This window comes from Macrobrachium nipponense, chromosome 30, assembly GCF_015104395.2.
Source record: "Macrobrachium nipponense isolate FS-2020 chromosome 30, ASM1510439v2, whole genome shotgun sequence".
In the NCBI taxonomy this organism is placed as follows: Eukaryota; Metazoa; Arthropoda; class Malacostraca; order Decapoda; family Palaemonidae; genus Macrobrachium; species Macrobrachium nipponense.
This window is the reverse complement of record NC_087218.1, coordinates 7,649,304-7,669,760: the sequence shown is the minus strand read 5'-3', so window position 1 is coordinate 7,669,760 and position 20,457 is coordinate 7,649,304. Positions and strand designations below refer to the sequence as shown.

The 20,457-nt window shown below is 34.0% G+C and overlaps 1 protein-coding gene across 12 annotated transcripts in view; it reads left to right on the top strand.

Annotated features, from left to right (window-relative positions):
• Positions 1 to 20,457, top strand: part of LOC135202253 (uncharacterized) — a 1,045,919-nt gene that overhangs the window by 996,586 nt on the left and 28,876 nt on the right. For 11 of the 12 annotated variants that reach the window (XM_064231542.1, XM_064231547.1, XM_064231544.1 and 8 more), the window contains one exon: positions 18,766 to 18,913. The gene's annotated coding sequence lies outside the window, so the exon portion shown is untranslated. The remainder of the gene's footprint in view (positions 1 to 18,765; positions 18,914 to 20,457) is intronic. The other variant, XM_064231535.1, reaches the window with a different exon arrangement.

Below are 20,457 nucleotides of genomic sequence, written 5' to 3'. Positions count from 1 at the left end.
TGTGAGTGTGTGTGAGTGTATGTGTTTAGATGTTTGATTGTGTACATGTGAGTGTATGTTTATTTAAGTCTGTATGTCTGTCTGTCCATAAGATATTCCAAAAACTTACACAGGGTTTGGTTTAAGAAACCTTTTGGACAGGTGAGGTAAGATGGGCCAAAGAAGAGTTTAGTCAGATTTCAAAATGATTTTTAATCCCTGAAGTGTTTTTTTCTTTCTTTTGTTGCAGATATATTATGCCTTCTGAGTGTTTCTAATATACTTTTTATTGTTTTATAGATTAGCCAAATAAATCCCTCTGTAAAATGTTTATACTACAAATTTATCTTTTTATTTCTGAAAAAAAGACAAAAAGAGATCCTGTATGGGTAATAAGTGATTTGGGTTATATATGTGTCTATATATTATAGATATATTATAATATTATATATATATATATAAGATCTATATATATATATATATCTAGATATGTATATATATATAATATTATAGAATATATATATATATATATATATATATATATAGATATATCTATCTCTATCTATATTAATATATATCTATATCTATCTATCTATATATATTTATATATATCGATAATATATATTAATATATATTATATATTATATATATAATGTATATATATACATATATCTATTTATAATCATTTTATGTAATACATATACTGTATGTATCTGTTTAATACATAATATATATTGTAGTATATAGTATAGATATTATATATATATAATTATATTTATATATATTATATTATAAAAAAAAATTTTAAAAATAATATTGGGTATTATATTTAATGTAATTATGGTAATATATATATATAATATCTATATATATGATATAACTATATACCAATTATATGTATATATATTACAGATATATTATTTAATATAATATTTTAATGTAATAATTAACTGTTATGTACTGTGTATACATATATTATGTATGTATTATATATAGATAATATCTCTATATAACACTGTTGTATATATATAATATATATATATATTAATATATAGAATATAATATATATTATATATATATATATATCTAAATATATATATCATATGTATTTAGTATATCTACATATATAAGTTTTAATATATAATATATATATTATATAATTATATTTAATGTATATATATACATATAACTATATATTATAATATTTATGTAATACCAATAATATGGTTGTATCTGTGTATACATATAGCTAGGTATAGCGGATGACTGTCTGCGATCTATATATAGATATATATATATATATATATACTATATATATATATATTTATATATATATTATATACATATCTATATATATGTATATTATATATATATATATATATCATATATATATATCATATATATATATATATTTATATATATGATATATATATATATATATTGTATAATGGATATTATATATATATATATTTGTATATAAAGATATTATATATAAATATATATTTTATGTAATAACATATAATATATATATCTTAATAAATATATCAATATATATTGTTATGTAATAGTATATATATATATATATTATATATATATATAATACTATATATTATATATATTATATTATTATAATTATTTATCTATATTAGATTATACACACTTATAAACATATGATTATATATAAACATGTATGTATATAGTATATATGCATATATATACGTATATACATAAAACTCATAAGCTTTCTGTCTTTGAACATCTACAACTCTATCTACATGCATACATGTAGGTAAGAAATATAAATTTTTTTTCCTCTTCTCTCGCTCTCTCTTTCCAACACTTGACCTTTTATTACCAATTATTACGAGAATAATTCATAATGGCAACTGGAGTTCTGCGATAAATCAGCCCAACAAAGCGCCACAGAAAAAGCGTCAGATATTGAAGCACACTTCTGCTCATAAATACATAAATATTCCGAGTCGTTAGATAACCTCCTGTCTAGCCTATATGATTAAAACCTTTGACGTTTCATTTTACCCAAAATAATTAGGGAATGAATGCTTCGACGCAGAAGTACAAATAGATGGACTACTTTTATTTTAAAAATAGTTTATGGAACAATTTCAAGAACAAAAGAGACGTAACGGAAATGTATTGTTGCTCTTAAACAGTTTCTTTTCAAATTGTTTACAGCGCTGACCATCGTGATAGCAACGCCAGTATGTGGGGTTACATACAGCAGTCAATTTTAAATTAATATATTTTTATCAACATACGATACGAAGAGACTGGTAGGCGTTTTTCTAATGTTATTCCATCCACCTGTTTTATGAATAAACGCATACACAAACTATATATACGTATAGTATATATATGAATATGTATGTATGTATAACTGAATCATGAAGATATGGAACGTGATGAATGTATAAATAAAGACAAATGCCACGAAGGAAAAATTAAAACAAGGGAGTGATTGCTAGGCCTTTCGACATAGCGTCCTTGGCTACTAGCAGACTGCTAGTTGCTAGCAAAGGACCGCTTGTCGATAGGTCTAGCTACCACTCATTTATTTCCCATTTTCCTTTGTGGCATTTGCCTTTATATATAATATATATATATATATATATATATATATATATATATATATATATATATATCGTGTGTGTGCGTATCTGTGCGTGTATTTATGCGCATATAAATGTACCTGCTAACTAATTTCAAGTAAATACCGCAGCTCAGTATTTGTAAGTGTTAACTTGCGAAAAAATCCAGTTTTTTTTTTTTTTTTTGTCGATGAATCTAACAGGCTAATCAGCGCCTTTTTTTAATTCCTCATATTTCCCTTCCTAATGTCTATAGTTCTTCTGATCGCACATTTTAGAGATCTATTATATTTTCCTGACTCATCTTCTTTGTGCAGTGTTTATCAGACATGTCTGACACTTCACTTGGCACAACTGACGATAGACTAAGCTTAATCAGTCTAAGTTGAACAGGTGATGAAGAGTCAATGGCTGCATTTGGTGATTAAGATCATATATTTTTTTATTACGATAAGTCCCTGCTAAAAATTAAATCTATAAAGTATAATCCATAACCTATTTATACCCCAGGTACATATATGTATATATACATGGATATATAAATATATTTAATATATATATATATATATATATATATATATATATATATATATATATATATATATATATAAATACTTATGTGTCTTTGTGTTTGCAACGCGAACATTCAATCGTCCTTTACGCATATACCAGGAAAGCAGAGCAGAGCAGCAACAACGTAAATGTAATTGAAATTCACGGGGCATTTTAGAATTTCCCCAGCATAATGCAGAAAAAAAATTGCTGAAGCTAATGTTAGCAACATAGATTTAGACTTGAGTTTATGAAAGCTGGAAAACGTAGGAGAGAGAGAGAGAGAGAGAGAGAGAGAGAGAGAGAGAGAGAGAGAGAGAGAGAGGAGGAGGAAAATAAGGACAGAGAGGAGTAGAGAAAGAGAACAAGGAGAGAGACAGAGTCAGAGAAAGAGAAAAGAAGGAAGAGAGAGCAGAGCAGAGAGAATAGACAGAAAGAAAAACGGACAGAGAGAGAGAGAGAGAGAGAGAGAGAGAGAGGGGGGGGGGGGGGGGGGAAGGGAAATATGGACAGAGAGGAGTATAGGAAGTGAACAAGGGAAAAGAGAGAGAGAGAGAGAGAGAGAGAGAGAGAGAGAGAGAGAGAGACTTCAATCAAAATGGCGTTCATTCCATATAGCACAGACGTACTCGAGACTATAATACATAAAAAAAATCGCCTCTGGTTAAGACCAACCATTTTGTTATCACTGTTATCATCCTATTTACTAACAGGGCCTTGGATTATATAATCTGCCAAGCGTTAATTAGAACTCTTAATTGCGAATGATTATAAATCCTAATTGCAATTGGGCGCCGATAAGCAAGAAACGCCCCTCGGCGGTCTCCAGCAAGGGAGTTAATTGAGGTAATATTATCGACGAGAGATCTCTTAATGGCTGGTCGAAGCAGCTCGTTGAAATCTGTAAGTTTCATCTTAATTAAAACAATGTTGATTTTCTTGCCGGCCAGAGGCGCCTACGATGGAGGATTACGCTTGTGATAGGTTCTTTTTTTTTTTTTTTGCTTTTTTTGCTTTTTTTAATGCGTTGTGAGATGGGGGTGATAATTGTAGTGAAGAGTTCATTTGGAAACTTAATTTTTCTAAAAAGTTTTCTTCTGCGCTGGATAGAGATGAAGACGATGAGAGAGAGAGAGAGAGAGAGAGAGAGAGAGAGAGAGAGAGAGAGAGAGAGAGAGTCAGTGTTTTGCAAAAATTAATAAGTAGAAATGATGAGAGTGGAAAAGAGGGCGTTTTAAAAACGGAGAGAGAGAGAGAGAGAGAGAGAGAGAGAGAGAGAGAGGTACAGCTTTTAGTAAACATTAAAAACTAAATGGTGTTAGACTTAATATAGAGAGAGAGAGAGAGAGAGAGAGAGGTCTAGCTTTCAGTAAACATTAAAAGGAAGCGCTACATATTGTTGGACAGATAAACTGATAGGTAGAGAGAGAGAGAGAGAGAGAGAGAGAGAGAGAGAGAGAGCAAGGAGAACAGTTTCTGCCAAAGACATTAAGAGAGAAAGAGAGAGAGAAAAAAGAGGAACAGCTCTTAGTAAAAGCCGAGAATTTTAAAAAAAGCTTAAAATCAATATAAACTGAATTTTACCTCCAGTCAAAAAAAAAAAAAAAAAAAAAAAGTAGGGAATAACCTCCCAAATATATTATCCCAATGTATGAGCAATGCCCTAACACCAGTAATATCCCGAGGGACATACATTTTCACGTCAATTTGATTGTTTGAATATTACATTTCATTTCCCTGGGAAAAAAAAGGGGCCTTTTTCCCCGCCTTTATTTCCTATATCATCATCCCGAGAGAGAGAGAGAGAGAGAGAGAGAGAGAGAGAGAGAGAGAGAGAGAGAGAGAGAGAGAGAGGCTGTGAGCCTATTCAAAGTTTGATGTCTCTCTTTCCGTGTGTATATTCTTGGGGGCTTCTGTCGCCCCCCTTATATTTTATTCCCGTCTCGGGCATATTTCATACGGCTGCTAATAAGTATGGGACGGACCGTATGATAAAGATGGCAGTCTCGGAAGAGAGAGAGATGACGCTCTAATTGCGCACTTGTTATCTAGGATGGCCGAGCCTCCCATGCACTTCATGCAAGCGCACGCACAAGCAAGCAGGCAGGCAGGCAGGCAGGCAGGCACAAAATACACCTGCTATCACCGCAGCGAAGTGCATGTATTCATGAGCTTTACATTCAAATACCCCGGTGTATTTTTTTTTTTTTTTTTTTTGTAACACCGCTCAAGCATGCTCTAGCAGTCGACTTCATGCACACGGTCTTTGTTGGTATGCGAAGGGGGAGAATCATGCAGTAAAAAAGAGGCGCACATGCACAAGCTTATCATCGCCCCTTCCGCCCCTCCCTCCCTCCCTCCCTCCATCCTCCCTCCTCCCTCCCTCCCTCCCTCCCTCCCTGAGGCTGGCACCCTTCCCAGACCCCACGCTTCTCTCTCTCTCTCTCTCTCTCTCTCTCTCTCTCTCTCTCTCTCTCGTTCTTTCAGTTTGGGGCGTGTCGTCATTGTAGATACACAAATAATAACTCTATTCGTTGTTACAATCTCTCTCTCTCTCTCTCTCTCTCTCTCTCTCTCTCTCAGTCATGCCTTCAGGATAGGGCGGAGTTAATGTAGACACGCAAATAATTATTTTCGTCATAATGACTGTTTTTAGCGTTATTCGTGATGCCGTTATCTTGAAGACTCACTACAATGACTATTTTATTACTTCATTCGTTTTTTGGAGTATTTTCATACCGAGGCCGACGGCACGGGCAACCAGGAGGAGGAAAGTTTAAATATATGAATTGGTTATTATAAAAGAAGCTCGAGACGTGGACGTTACGTACCGCCCTGATTTTTACATTTTGGAGATACCCAGAAGTAGCAACACAGAGAGTAAAATAAATGAAAATTTTTTATTGATTAATCGGAGATGAAGTATTTCAAAGACAGCGTAAATTTATGCCATTACTTGAACAAAGTAATGCAACTGTGGATGAAGTGCCTTGGAATTTTTTCTAACATTGAATAAATTTTTCCCTAATTCCAAAGAATCAAGTTAGCTTTCCTCTTTATTTAGATATATTCAATTGAATTTGTCTTAGTATCTGAACTGCGACAATGGTATGTATGTACTATATATAGTATAAAAAAAGTTATAAGCCACGAAGGAAAGATAAACACTCCGTTGTTTATCTTTCCTTCGTGACTTATACCTTTATTTATGGATTTATCACGTTCCAAACTTTCGTGATTCAGTTATACGTACTATATATATAAATAAAGGTATAAGCCACGGAGGAAATTAAAATACTGGGGCGTAGCTGCAAGATCCTATGTAAAGGACGTTGAGTCGAAAGATCTTGCAGCTACTCCAGTGTTTCACTTTCCTTCGTGGCTTATACCTTTGTTTATGCATTTATCACGTTCCAAACTTCCGTGATTCAGTTATACGTGATATATATACTTATATATATATATATATATATATATATATATATATATATATATATATATATATATATATATATGTGTGTGGTGTGTGTGTGTGTGTGTGTGTATGTATGTATATGTATGTCTGTGTTCAGAATAGGCAATGCAATGACAGCCCGGGGATACTGCAGTTGCAACAGAAACGGGTACTGGTGACGATTGTGTCCTGATGAAATTTATCTTTGCAGTGTGATTGCTTAGTTTTTTTTTTTTTTTTTTTTTTTTTTTTTTGTTTTTTTTTTTTTTTTTTTTTTTTTTTTTTTTTTTTACACGGATTTTATTCGAAGTTAAACTTGTACGCTATATTTCTTATCTCTCCCTCTTAAAGAGAAACCCTAATCTCGCCCTCTGCTACTCCACGATGTATTGCATGCTCGCTGTTGGTGGAATTGTGACAGCGTAACATGTATTGATTAATAAGTGAAAATCAAAATGGCAAATAAATTATATACATGGACTCAAAGTATCAATTGCAACCTTGCAACCTGTTTTGCCATGTTATCAAATTTTCTAATATGACTCGGACACTCAATTGTAAACTGCTTTGTCATGTTATAGATTTTTTATATAACTCAGACAATCAATATCAAACTGCTTTGCCATGTTATAAATTTTTTAATATGACTCAAAGTATCAATTGCAACCTGCTTTGCCATGTTATCAATTTATTAATATGACTCGACCTATCAAACTATCAAGTACAACCTGCTTTGACATATTATCAATTTTTTTTTTAAAGTAACTCAAATTAAAAAATTGCAACCTGCTTTAACGGGCTCTGCCACATTACCAAATCTTTTGATATGACTCACTGAAATATATTTTATCAGATTAACCCTCTTTCGTCTCGAACTGCATATTTATACGAGAACTTGTTAATGATGAAATCAAGGAAATTACTTTATTCCATTGTTGATATATTTGTAATATTACGGACCACATAGACTTCAATGAAAATAGCCGCTTTACGGTAAGTATTAGTATTTCTTTAGCGTTATCAGATATATATTGGAAAGTTATGTGGCCAGACTGTCGAACAAACTAACTAGAGTAATGGTATTTACATCTTGGCCCATTTTAAAAGTACTCGTAACATTAGCCCAAAATTAAGATTTTAAAAAATGCACATCACGAAAGACGAAATAAGTCAAAATTGCAATTAAAATTCGACATTGTGCTTCTTATGCTGTAAGGTCTAGTCGACTAAATTACCCCAAAAATCAAAAGATTAAAAATAAAATGCATACACGAAAGAATAAATAGGTCAGAATAGACATAGGTGTAGAGAAAGGTAAATAGTAATTGTTTAATATATATCAAATGCAATTTTTTCGAGTGTAAACGTGTCTTTAAAAAAAATATTGTCATAGACACAGTGACATTTTGATATTTGGTTTCCAAAAGATCAAACAAAAAATAAATCAGATCAGATGCCACAGCAATTTAACATCCCCCATATTATTCTAATCATATCCTGCGGATGGATAAAAGAAGGTGAAACTTATGTATGACTCACAAGACTTTGGAGAGAGAGAGAGAGAGAGACTGATATATCTAGAAATAATATACGGACTTCTTAAAAGTTTTCCTATCCTCTACTTCTCCTCCTCCAGTTTTCCTATCTCGTCCTCCTCCTCCTCTTCTTCTTTTCTCTCTCAATCTCTGAATAACCCCTTAACATTGCAAGAAAAATGTCTCCAAACAACTATCAGAAAGAAATAAGAATATAAAACTTGAGACCTAACCACGCTCTTCAAACTATAAGCTGTCAATTCCCGACACGACTCGCAGTTCCCGGCACCTTAAAAAGACAAAGCCTCAAAATAATTACTTTAAAAGAGAGAGAGAGAGAGAGAGAGAGAGAGAGAGAGAGAGAGAGAGAGAGAGAGAGAGAGAGAGAGAGAGAGAGAGAGAGACTTGGACGGAAAAACAAACAAAAAAAAAATCCCACCTAGAAACCTTTTATCAGAGAGGAGTTCGTTAATGACATCACCTGAATTTTGTACCAGCTGTCGACTGCTCATCAAAAAACAATTTTTGAAAATTCGTCAGACTTTGCGTTATTCATCTGCGTTAGTCAGATTCATTCGGCCTAATTAATGAGTGACGAAGGATTATCTGGCGTGGCAATCATCCATTGCTACTTTCATTTCGGTTACCGAAGAGGGATGGCTGTTTTTCCGAGCGAAAATGGCATGAACGAGGCACCTTTTCAGTTTTCTGTAAAAGAAAACTATTCCTGCCCTCAGATCTTATAATCTTGCAGCCCTCTAGCCTCAGTAGTTTTTATTTCATTTAAGGTTAAAGTTAGCCACACAGATCTTATAAACTACTGAGGCTAGAAGGTTGCAAATTGGTATGTTGATCATACACCTTCCAATCATCAAACATACCAAATTGCAGCCCTCTAGCCTTAGTAGTTTTTTATTTTATTTTATTTAATGTTAAACTTAGCCATACAGATCTCATAAACTACTGAGGCTAGAAGGTTGCAAATTGGTATGTTGATCATCCACCTTCCAATCATCAAGCATATCAAATTCCAGCCCTCTAGCCTAAGTAGGTAGTATTTCATTCAAGGTTAAAGTTACCCATAAATCGTGTGCATCTGGCAAGCGCTCTCCGGAATCATGGGACGCACCCTCACTCTGCCGCATCTGGTGAGCAATTGAAGATGCTGCTTGTGGTCACGGTTGACGGTTTTATACAGCATTATGCGCTGTATATAAAACTCGATCGCGCCGAAGAAACTTCTGCGCATTTTTTACTTTTTTTTCTGGCCCGATGAAGAACATTTTCCAAAAAAAATTTTCAGAAATAAATTTTTGGATAATCCATTTTGTGGTCTTTATTTTCGTTGTTCTCAACTCTAACCGTCGAGGAATGCAGTTTTTGTTTTATTATTTATTTATTCTATTTTATTAAATTTTTATTTGGTTTGCGAGCTATCTAGAATTGAAAAGTACCTGAATTATTTTTATCCTAAAATTTAACCGTCTATTGAGATTCTTCCCATGCATCTAAAATTATTATTATTATTATTTTTATTATTATTATTATTATTATTATTATTATTATTATTATTATTATTATTATTATTATTATTATTATTATTATTCGAGAAATAATTCACGGTTGTGTATGGATTCAAATATATATTAAAAAATAGATATATATTTGTACCTATATTTGAAACTGTGTTTGTTTGTCTCCATTTCAAGATTCATGCTACGTAATATTATTATTTTTTTCTTTTTTTTTCTTTCTTTCTTTTTTTTTTTTTTTTTTTTTTTTTGCTCTATCACAGTCCTCCAATTCGACTGGGTGGTATTTATTGTGTGGGGTTCCGGGTTGCATCCTGCCTCCTTAGGAGTCCATCACTTTTCTTACTATGTGCGCCGTTTCTAGGATCACACTCTTCTGCATGAGTCCTGGAGCTACTTCAGCCTCTAGTTTTTCCAGATTCCTTTTCAGGGATCTTGAGATCGTGCCTAGTGTTCCTATGATTATGGGTACAATTTCCACTGGCATATCCCATATCCGTTTTATTTCTATTTTCAGATCTTGATACTTATCCATCTTATTATTATTATTATTATTATTATTATTATTATTATTATTATTATTATTATTATTATTATTATTATTATTATTATTATTATTATTATACGTTAAACATCAAATCCTGACGGTAGTAAACTAATGTTATTGTTATTCCTCTACGTTAAAACATAAAAAAAAACATAAACGATGGATAAATAACAAATTCACAATCAGTAGATGAATACTTAAGGATCTGTCAGACAGAGAATGGCTTAACAATATAAAAATTAATTTTTTAAATATATTAAAGAAAAAATTGCTTCTTGAGGGAATTTTCGATAATTTTGACATTAACTTTCAAAATAGAATCTCTTAGTAGTCCTTGGAGCACTAGTTAATTTTTGGGGGTGGGGCGAGGGAGGCGAGACCTTGGCATGTGCCCCACCCCCCATAAAAATAGTGAAGAAACAATGATATTGAAGATTTAGAGAATAACAAAATGAGAAATATAAAAATGGGTAAGAAATAAAAAAGAATTATTATTGAAATAAACTTTCGAGGAAAATAATATTAATAATCATAATAATAATACTAATAATAATAATAATAATGATAATCATAATAATAATGATAATGGATTCGGCATTCTCTGATAGAACAGGCGATTGCTGTTCATTTTCATAATTTTTACATGAATAGATATGTTTATATATATATATATATATATATATATATATATATATATATGTATATATATTATATATATGTGTGTGTGTATATACATATATATATATATATATATATATATATTATATATGTGTGTGTGTGTATTATACATATATATATATATGTATAATACACACACACACATATATAATATATATACATATATATATATATATATATATATATATATATATATATATATATATATATATATAATATATACTATCATATAAACTATTCAGTAAAAAATTAATGAAATGAACAGCAATCGCCTGTTCTATCTGAGAATGCCGAATCCATTATCATTATTATTATGATTATCATTATTATTATTAGTATTATTATTATGATTATTAATATTATTTTCCTCGAAAGTTTTTTTTTATTTCAATAATAATTCTTTTTATTTCTTACCCATTTTTATATTTCTCATTTTGTTATTCTCTAATTCTTCAATATCATTGTTTCTTCACTATTTTTTATGGGGGGGGGGGGGTCCGTGCCCAGGTCTCGCCTCCCTCTCGCCCCCACCCCCACCCCCAAAAGTTAACTAGTGCTCCAAGGACTACTAAGAGATTCTATTTTGAAAGTTTAATGTCAAAATTATCGAAAATTCCCTCAAGAAGCAATTTTTTCTTTAATATATTTAAAAAAATTAATTTTTATATTGTTAAGCCATTCTCTGTCTGACAGATCCTTAAGTATTCATCTACTGATTGTGAATTTGTTATTTATCCATCGTTTATGTTTTTTTTTATTTTTTTTTATGTTTTAAAGTAGATGGATAACAATAACATTAGTTTACTACCGTCAGGATTTGATGTTAACGTATAATAATAATAATAATAATTAATAATAATAATATATATATATAAATATATATATATATATATATATATATATATCATATATAATATATACAGATATTATAACATGAAAATTCGTGACCCCTCCATGAAATTTTTCTGGGTCCGCTAGTGTCATAGAGTGAGCGTGTATATATATATATATATATATATATATATATATATATATATATATATATATATATATATATATACCTCCGCCAAAGCTTAAAGAAGGCTTCCTCAATAATCTCTCTAGGACAGCCAGGTACCTACAGGTGATACCTACAGGTGACAAGATTAAAAAACCCCGTCCAACTCGGTAGGAGGAAGCAATGTTTTGCTTAACAGGCTGCCGGGTAAACAAGTCAGAATATCTCGTCAATTGTCAGTATTTAACAATATGTAATATCATCAGCGTTATCACGATTTCCGCTTTTGTTTCTTCATCGTCGTGATTATTGCTATTAGTGTGATAATCATTAGTGAAGTCTTCGGAAATGTCATGGCGATTATCAAGCTCATTCAGTTTGAAAATTTTCCTTCGTAAAAATCGTCATTATATACCTAATAGTCTTAATCTTTCCGTCTGCAATATTATCATGATTGCAACGAATAATCCTCTTGATATTTCTCAGCCGTCTCTCTCTTTTTTCCTCCTGGACTTGACACTTGAATGCAGTGAAATCATTCCTGAACTCTCACTCTCATTCTGTTGATTTCAGCCACCAGAGATTATTATTCTTTAAATAAATATGCATCCTTGCGCAACTTTTTCCTATGAGTTATTACAACGTACAAGTGGTTGGGGGGTGGGGGGAAGAATTACTTTGTGCAAGTGGAGGGGGGGGGGCGAGTGAGAGAGGAAATGAGTAAACAAAGTGATTCAGGAAAAATAGGAAAATATCTGTCAAGGGGCACATGAGCAGAAATGTGTAACGGTGAGATCAAGTATAATTTAAGCAAACTATTTTGTATACATCATCACTTGTGCAAATCAAGCGTTCCTTGTATATATCAAATTTAATTTCTTACTGTTTAAAAAGAATATATATATATTATATATATATAAAATATATATATATATATATATATATATAGATATAATATATATATATATACATATATAGTATATATGATATATATATATATATATATATATATATATATCATTACATATATTATATATATACATATATATATATATTATATATATATATCATATATAATATATATATAGTATATATATATATATATATATATATATATATATATATATATATATATATAAATAGATATATATATATATATATATAGATAGATATAGATAGATATAGATATCTATATATATATATCTATATATATATATATATATATATACTATATATGTATATATATTATTTATGATATATTATATTTATAAATATATATAATGTGTGTATTTTGGATTATAGTTAGATTAAAGAAAGCATAATTTACGTATAATATCACTGTGCTATTAGTTCATAGCTATCAAAAAAAATAAGCTCGGATCTTTTACTATACTTTACATCTGGACTTCAGAAGATATACTATATATTACCTGCACACCTTCAAGACATCAGCACAATCTGAGAAACAGTCCTTTGCGCTGGAGATGCAAAAAATCCTAGGAAATAGTATCCTTGAATAACTTCCTGTATTCCTCAAAATATCCTTCACCTGAGAAGAAGTCATCCCCGAAGGAGGCAGAGGATTCAGACGACATCCTGCCCGAAGTGAGAAGATGATCCTTCGCTGTTCACACACCTAAGGCCGAGGCTGCACTGTGGGTATATACGCCCTGTGCCATAAGCACAGCCTAGCCTGCACTGAAGTCACGTAGGGCAAAAATCCTGACAGGCCGTTGCCATAACATGTTGCACAAAACCATTGCAAAAAGTTCCCCTCCACTCCCTGGGGCTATACATTGTAAGCCTATCCTCAATAACCATACCCGTCTAAGCCCCAAAGGGTCCCATTGCCTCCCCCGACCCCGTCCTACCAGAAGCCCATGTCTTGGGAATGTTGCTGAGGTTCGCACGGGGCATCGGAATCGGCATCGGCCTTCTTTCGGGGCATAACTCTGGGGAGGAGGCCCCACGACCGTCGCCCCAGACCTCGGGACCAAAACACACCTGTTGTCGTTGGGCATACCTGCTTTGGTTGGGGTTCTCACACACTGTGCTTTAAAGACAGACAGACAGACAGAGAGAACAAAAATAGGAAGTTCAAGGAGGAAAAGATGAAGTTTTCGAGCTAATTCATAAAGGAGACTTCGCTTAAAATTGTTTTTCACAAGTGTGCTTTAAAGACAAAAAAAAAAAAAAAAAAAAAAACATGTTCAAGGACGAAGAGATGAAGTTTTCGACTGAATTCATAAAGGAGACTTCGCTTAAAATTGTTTCAATAGCTAATTCAAAACATCACCAGTCCCCGCCCAGTATTCTGTGGTGCGAGAGTTCCAGTTTCAAAAGCTCTTTCGGGTCGACACCAGAGACCCGGGTATGTTTACAACGGAAAAAAAAAAGTGAGGTGGCCCTGATTTGCAATTTTTGGCGCACCGGCCGCCCCCGGACAATAGGATAATAAGGGCCTAACCTGCGACCCCACATGAATAATACCTTCGCGCTCCTGTTCGCAGCCGGATAATGAGCCCCGTGGCGTTTTTGTCTCCCTGGGTCCCTGGTCCGGGTATACTATGCAAAAACCGCGACGAATATTTAGCGAAAAGGTAGTGAACTACAGGCCCTATACCCTCCAGCCCACTCACTCCCCCCCACCGCCCCACTTTTTCATCTGCAAGACTGTTAAGAGGTCCCATGACGAGAATGGGAAACACAGAAGCGATGGGGCCAGGGAGACAATGGCCGGAGTCTCCCATTGTGACCGCCATCAGTCAGACGTCACAGAAAATGCCCATCTCTGGGATGACCAGATTTTTACACAGTGTCATTTTGCAGCTGTGCTGTTGTCTACGTCGATATCCGCGTCATTATCACCATGATCATCGTAGCGGTGGTCTCGTTCATTGTCGCCGTCACGCCGTCACTATATGAGTTGTCATACTCTCTGGTAACCACTTCGATTTGGTTGCCATAATGACCGTATAGTCATTATTGGCATTGTCATTTGCATGGCCACTATCATCATCATCATCATCATCATACGTCATCATAAATATTATTGTAATCGTTTCACTTTATTGCCGTTAATAACATCACCAGTCCCATTAACAAAGCATCCAGATCGTCATTGTACTTTTCATCATCATCATCATTATCATCGTGGCGGCCATCTCTTTCATTGCCACCATCCCATCATCAGCTTTACGACAACTTTCCTTAATCATTATATCATGATTATCATCAACGTCGTGGGCATTTTCTTCTACATCCTCATTATCATCTGTCATTGTAGCCATCACCGTAACTACCAGTCTCTTCTCATTACATTACCTTAAAAACGGAGCTATTAACTTACCTCACGCGGTGCACTGTAGGCATGACTCAAGGGTCTTTGCAGCGTTCCTTCGGCCCCTAGCTAGATATCACCAACCCCTCCATGGAAATTACCAGAGATATCTTTTTGTAAATATTTTTCTGGTATAAAAAAGAACATGATTGAATTAGAAGCCAGGTCTCTCTTTCATGAACATGTCGAAGAACGTATGGAATCGACTTTTATATATATAGATGGCTCCAAATCTGATGCTGGCGTTGGATTTGGAGTATATAATAGCTCTTTTTATTGTAGAGGCGCACTTATTCTAGTTTCTTCCATATTTATTGCAGAACTATATTGCATATTAACCGCTATTGAGAAAATAGCATTAAAGGAGGAAAGCAATTTTACCATTTTTAGTGATGCAAGAAGTCCTTCAAGCTTTAGAAGTTTTTAATTTTAGTAACCCTTTCGTTTTAAAGATTTTAGAGTGGCTTTTTATTATTGGTCTGAAAGGTATAACAGTTCGATTTTGTTGGGTTCAGGCACACGTGGGTGTGTGTGGAAATGAGGAGGCAGATTCACTGGCAAAGAATGCTGCAGCTGAGTTGCTACCAAGAAGGTATCCCATTCCCTGTAATGAATTTTTACCTACAATTAAGAAATTTATTTATAATAATTGCCAACAGCATTGGGATAGCTTAGTTGATAATAAGATGAGAGGAATAACGAATGCTAAATCCCCTTGGAAGTATAACGTGATGCCCCGAAAGTGGGAGACTACTCTTTGTCGTCTCCGAATTGGTCACACTCGGATTACACATGAGTTTCTACTAGCTGACCAACACCAACCATATTGCGACGACTGTTTGACACCTTTGACAGTGAGGCATTTGTTGATTGAATGCCCCACTTATAGCACGGAAAGAAATAGATATCTGTTTGAGGCTTGAGGTGAGGATAGCAGGTTCATCCTTGCCAAGATTCTTGGACATGATGTGTCGTACAGTGCTAGCGGCATTTTTAGATTTATTTAAGAGACAGGTCTTCTGAAAGCTATTTAACTTTTATAATGACATATTTGTTTTTATGGTTTTAATTGAATATTTTATTCTTTATTTATAATAAACGATATCGGCTTCAATGACCTTCGATGTCAGGATGCCAGAGAACTTCCAATCATTCATTCATTCATTCGGCCCTAGCTGCAACCCCTCTCATTCTTTTTTTTACTGTACCTCCGTTCATATTTTCTTTCTTCCATCTGACTGTCCACCCTCTCCAACAATTGAGGTTTTCCTCCTGTTACACACCTTTCCAACCTTCTTACTGTCCATTTCCCTTTCGGCGCTGAATGACTTCATAGGTCCCAGTGCTTGGCCTTTGGCCTAAATTCCATATTCTATTTTATTAACTTCTTGGTAAACATTGTGATATTCTACCATAGCTATGATTATCAACTGCATTAACATTATTTTAACTGTAAATTTGTAACATTTGCCAATGCATTTATTTCACCATCACCTACGACATCAGGAACCCCTACCAGTCTAACAAGGCGTGATCCGACCTCCAGCTTACTCGGGGAACGTGCTAAAATCTACAGTCAAGTAGAGCCTTGTTTCACCATCGAAAATTAAAATAAATAGGCTCAATTGTATTATAAATAATTGCTCCGTACGGTTTGACATACACATTATTTTTTACATTTTTATTCTAATAAATAAATCATGAAAACATCCTAAAATTCCTGTATCTTTAACTCAACGCGAAACACCTTTTTCAGAACTTTTTAGGCTCTTACACAAACCTTTCCTACATCTCCAACACGAACAACAACAACAGCAACAACAACAACAACAACAACATAGTAGCTTGTAGGCTCACTCCCCGAGTAAACGAAAATATGCCCTTTTATATTATTGCGTCATCATTTCATTATGAAGCGCTCATTAAAATGCTTTTACCTTTACGGTAAGTGTCACGGCCATCAGTGAAAATTTAGCTCCCGGGCTCGAAGTAATATCGTTATGTTTTTACGTCAGTTCAAATAAGTTATGCAGCGAGGCCCAAAGCAATTCTGACACACACACACACACACACACACACACACACACACACACACACACACATATATATATATTATATATATATAATATATATATATATATCACCATTATCATTATGTGTGTGTGATTGTGTATGTATTTGTATTATGGAACTCGTTTAAAGCTATTTAAGGTACATACATATATACATATACAATATATATATATATATATATAGAATATACATGTATACAAGGGTATATTTCGATGTTGGAAATCACTTAGAATGAGCGATGTTATTTTATCTTGCCCCTTTTTAAGACCGAAATTGCGGAGGATTAGTACACACCATTTATATTCAACAGTGTTCAAGTTGAAATCTGTTCGATTTTAGCAGTGCAACCTACATGTAATTATTCGCAGCTTCGGTCTGAGAATGGGCAAGAAAAAAAAAATCATCCCGCGTTCTGAGTAATCGGAAGCTTGGACAGATTTTCTTTCATCAAAGGTGAATCTTCACTCATTTTATATTGCAAACTGGCGTTGCAAATATCGTGGTCGAGGTAAAATCACCGATCGTACTTGAAGCCAATGGTCCTTTAACATTTACTTTTCATTGATTGGTCTGGCTCATACTTGCGTGTTTATTTTTATTGAATTAGCTTTCGTTTCAGTTTTCTGTAAAGAAAACATTAAAGAGATGGCCATTTGTCTGTCCGTCTTTACTTTTTTTGGGTATGGAGGGTTGGGGGGTTGGGGGGCGGGTGTCCGCCCCCAAATCTTCAAAAACTACTGAGGCCACAGGGCTGCAAAGTGGTATGTTGATCATCCGCCCTCCAGTCATCACACGTACCAAATTGCAGCCCTCTAGCCTCCTCAGTAGCTTTTATTTTATTTAAGGGTAAAGTTAGCCATAACCTGGCCGGGGCTCTAAGTTTCGGTGGCTGCGGCTGAGAGTTTCAAGAGCCGTGGCTGAGATGTTTCATGCAGTATTATATGCTGTTCTACAGAAAAGTCGTTTTGTCTTGTATCTTGTTACTTGTTCTCTTTGTCCTGCATACCCTGTTTCACATTAGGACATTCTTTTCCAATAATATTAATAATAAATATTAATAATTATTATAATGTATAATATTTAGGAAGGAGGCGCTATTGCCTACATGTCTTATTAACAGCTGTAATTGATGGGACACTACTAATGATATTATTGATGATAACTGCATAACAATAGTTTTGCGTGAACTGTTAATATTCAAGTATAAACTACAACAGCCAATCTTTTTTTTAATATTCAAGTATAAACTACAGCAGACAATCTGATTTTTTTAATATTCAAGTATAAACTACAACAGCTAATCTGATTTTTGTTAATGCGTCCCAGCAAAAACAATAAACAGAAAATAGGTGAGAAAACTGAAAAGGTCTGGAGAGGAAAATATTTTTCCCTTTCCAATCGTTTCTGCTTTTAAAAAAATTATTTAAACGATACTTACAAAGTTGTTTTTCCATATCTCTTCAATGCAGGTGCCAGCGGAGGAGCAACCCGAGAAAGACCGGAAAATGAAGGATGAAGAAAAAAAAAGATTGCCGGGGAATAAACAACTCATGATGAATACTGGAAGTGATCCAACGTCCTGAAAACGATGTTGCTTCTGGCAGGTGAAATTAAAAGGTGTTTGACTTTGCACCTTTATTTACATATCTCTTTCGTATTTATAACTTTTTTATTATTAATAACTGATTTCTTGCACATCCCCCTACCAGTCGCCCCAGATGGATGGATTCAAGTTTTCTTAAAAATTTAATTTTCAGTGATACAACTATTTCCTTTAAATACGTTTATACTTACGTCCTGAAAGTCATGCTAGTTGACGGAAAACTATGGAGTTTAAGAGTAATGTCCGGATAGTAGAACTTTAACCACTGAGAAAGTATGAAGTTGATGATGTTAGTGATAACGATAAGGCGAAGAACAACAAAAAAGCAATACAGATTAATACAGATGCCTGAGAAGTAAAACTTCAAGCAGTTCAGACCGATGACGCAATACATAACGACTGCGCAAAGATTTAAGAAGATTAAGGAAGAGCTAATGCAGGCAGAAAAAAATTAAACAAAGATTTAAAAACTAAAACTCAAAAGAATCTCAGCGAGCGACCGACGGCTTCTTTGCAATATCGTCTGCAATGCGTCTTCAGGCGAATACGTTTTTTTCTACGAGGACAGGTCAGGGTTCAGCCCAAGTCTTGCAAAAGAGGGACTGAACTCCAAAGGGGATTATTTTACTGCTTGGCTGAGAAAGGAGCCGGTTGTCCTTTTCATTGCCCCGAGTCTGCTTTTGCCTGGAAGAAAGGGGCGCAAGATAATCCGAGAGGTTCCTCAAGGATTAGAAGTCTCCTTTTGAGGGACTGAGGTAACTGCCGGCTAGCTAAGGCAAGAAGTAGAGACTGATTTCTGTTCGGTATGTCTACAGAATGTTCTCTCGTGGTAGCTGCATGATGTGTAGATTTTCTTACCGTTGGTGAAGACTTTAAACAGCGTTTAGTGTACACCCAAGTTTATTTTCCATGACTATGTAGGTCCAAATAATACCATAAGTGGCTAATGATAAGTTACAGTTCGGTGTTTTGTAGAGCCCTGCTTTAGACCAGAGGAGTCTATCAGAAGAGAGAGAGAGAGAGAGAGGAGGCGAGAGAGAGATTTTGGAGACCAGAGAGAGACTGGAGAGAGAGAGAGAGAGGTCAAAACATAAATTTGAGAATTGTTCAGAAAGTAAAAAAAAATTGTCAGTGTCTTAGATAAGAAAAACAGCGAATGGAGAGAGAGAGAGAGAGAGAGAGAGAGAGAGAGAGAGAGAGAGAGAGAGAGAGAGAGAGAGAGAAACGCAAGAAAAAAGAAATTGTAGAAAAGCGCCATAACGGGATGAAAAAAATAGAGAGAGAGAAAGAGCGGGGGTGGTGGGGGAGGGGGAGGGGAGAGTTAGAAAGAGAAACGGAGGCGGTAAGATCAGAAGAGATAAAGGTGCGTAAAAAATCAGTATTTCCACGCCCCTACGCTTAAGCGTATGAGAGAAACAAAATAAACGCACACGCACACACATTAAGAGAGAAAGAAATTAGGCAAAAGGAAAAAAAAAGAGCAGATGTGAGGCGAAAATCGGAATAAAAAAAAAATGTATGAAAATGATGCGGTATACGCGAGTACGCATCGCATGTC